The sequence below is a fragment of the Ursus maritimus genome, unplaced genomic scaffold (genome assembly GCF_017311325.1).
Source record: "Ursus maritimus isolate PB19 unplaced genomic scaffold, ASM1731132v1 scaffold_14, whole genome shotgun sequence".
Lineage (NCBI taxonomy): Eukaryota > Metazoa > Chordata > Mammalia > Carnivora > Ursidae > Ursus > Ursus maritimus.
This window is the reverse complement of record NW_024423786.1, coordinates 53,913,884-53,916,616: the sequence shown is the minus strand read 5'-3', so window position 1 is coordinate 53,916,616 and position 2,733 is coordinate 53,913,884.

Genomic DNA, 2,733 nt, shown 5'->3' with positions numbered 1-2,733 from the left:
TTTTTTTTTTTTTTTTTGTCGTTGTTTTAAAACCTCGCTCGACTCCACGAGCAGCAGGGAGGGGCCTGGGAGGCCGGGCAGGGTGACAGGGAAGAGCGTCGGCCTGTCCCTCCTCTCCCCGGACTTGGCGAAGGTCTGGGCGGCTGGCACCGCCTCCTTGACCAGCGCCTGCACCCGTCCGTCGCTCTCTGCACCGACAGGAGGAGGCCGGCCACGCCCTTTGGGGGCGACTGCTGGCCGCGGGGGTCCAGGAGCCCCCCTCCGGTCCGCGCACGCCTTCGCAAAATAAACACTCTCTCTTCTGGTTTGCTCCATCTTTTGCTTCTTCCCCTCGTGAGAACCACTGCACGGCTGAGGCCTCCAGTGTTTGCAAACGGGCTTGGTGCCCACAGAGTGTCCCCAGCGCTGCCCGGGCCTTCCATGGGCCTCCCAGCAGGTGCGTGGCTGGCTGCCTTTGGCCGTCTGGAGAGGGAGGACACGGGGCCACGCGGGACTCCCAGGTGACCCAAGTGTAGCCGTTCCCTGTGTGGGCGAGTTCTGTGTCCCTGGGCTCTGGCCACCCAGGTGCCCCCTGCGTTGGCTGCTGTCCCACGTGTGCAGGGTTGCCCGCTTTGGTTCCCGAGGGGCCGGCGGCACCCTATGTCCCGTTTGGGAAGTGCGGACTTGTGTGTCTGGGGGACAGCAAGAGAGAACCAGACCCGCCTCCTGAGAGCTGTGGGTCGGATTGGGTCGGATTTATGAGAGCGTGCCTGTGAGGGGCTTGGGACCCCCGCCCCCTGCTGTCCTGCCCAGGGACTGACAGCATAATTTTGCTTGTGTAAAAAAAAATTAAAAAATAAAAAAAGAGTGTTCTGATGGTTTCCAGGCCAGAAAGAACTATTATAAGGAGAACGGAAAGAATGTAAATGAGCCGAGAACCTTTCATTTCCTTGGTGGGGGGCGGGGGGCAGGTGCCCCTGGAGCGGGGCAGGGGCGGGAGGTCCGGAGGGGAGTCAGCCGGGATGTGGGGGTTTCCCTCTGCATGCAGCAGCCCCGCCCAGATGCGGCACTGTGTTCATATGTAGTTTGAAAATGCTATTTATATTGTAAAGAACAAAAGGAAGCGAGCTGGCCCTCTGGGTCAGAGGAGGGGGCCAGACCCAGGGGGTCTTTCTGGGTCTAGGGTGACGGCAGACGGGCTGCAGCTCGGCAAAGGGGAAGTGCACATCTCCCCACAAAGGTATATCCGTGTCTATGTACAAAAACGAGAAACAGAAAAACCCACCCACCCTGATTTTTCTCCCACCCGAGATTAAGGATGCGCTGTATTTTTGCCTAATTTCCCTGCCTCTAGGTTCATAATGAATTAAAGGCTCGTGAGCGCTGCGGATTACAGCTTGCTGTCGTGGCGGTGTCTTCATTTCTGGGGGGCGGGGCTGCTGGGAGGCGGGAGGGCGTCTCCTGGGGGGGGGGGCGTGCTGGGCCACCTGCTGCCAGACAGAGCCGAGGGGAGACCTCCCCAGGGTGGTGCAGGTGGGAGTGCGGCCTGGCCCCTCGGCTCCCGCTCCCAGCTCTGGATGAGGCAGTCCCTTCCCCGGCCCGTGTCTGTCCGTGGCTTGTGTCCCGCAGACCCCTCCCCAGAGGCTGTCGGGCTCCACTCGCAGGCTGGGGGAAGCGGTGGCTGGGGCAGTGGGTCCCCTCTGAAAGACAACTCTGCCTTTGACCCCTTGCTTGTCCGGGGCGGGTGGCCACCCTCCCACTGTCCTCCTGACCACCCAGTTCCAATGGCATCCGAGCCAAGGAGCACACCAGACCACGGGTCTCCCAGGCCCAGGATGAGACGGGGCCCCTCCCTTCATGAGTGTGCCACTGACCCCACGGGTCCTGAGTGTGTGGTACCAGTGTGGCAGGTCTCATCCCCGTCCTCATGGAGCCAGCAGGACTCAGGGAGGCAGCCGGTAAGTATGGCTCAGCAGGCGAGGCGGAAAGAGCAGAACAGGGAGAAAGGAGATGATGGAGTGTCAGCAGGCATGGTCTGTGCAAAGGCCCTGGGGCAGTACCAGGCCTGGTGTGTTGGAGGCCCATGTGGCTGGAGCAGAGTGGGTGAGGGGGAGAGAGAGGAGGGGAGGACGGGAGGAGATGGGGACGGGTTGTGCGGGACCTTGGGGACCCCAGGGAGGACTTGGGCTTTTACCTTGAGGGAGGTGGGAGCCCTGGAGGCCTGTGGGCAAAGAAGGGCCCACCTGACTGGGTTGCTCATGGGCGTCCTCTGGTGGCCGCTACGGGGAGGCTGGACTGGGGCCAGGGGTAGGGGGTAGGATGAAGGCAGGGCTGTGCTGAGTGCCTGGAACGGTGGTTTTGCCACAAACGGATGAGGCAGGCCCGGGGCAGGGGAGACCAGCTTAGACCTGAGCGAAGACGCCACAGGTAGACCCACGACTGGATACGCTAGTCTGGGGACAGGGGAGGGTGGACCGTGGGGCCTTTAGGCAACACCAGCGTGCGGGTGATATTTACTGGATGCTTGACGTGGGGACCTGGGACTGGGCCCCGGGGAGCTGGCGTGGGACAGTGGGGACCCCAGACGGGGTGCCCATCTCTGGGCCTCGGTTTCTCTCCCCAGTGTGGTCGTCCTTGCATGGCAGTTCAGCCCTGAGCAGCTCTTTCCTTGGATAAAATCAGCCACTGCAGCCCTCATCCTGCTTCTCAGATCCTCCTTTTCAGGGAGCCCCTGCCTGCAGCCTCCTCTCAACA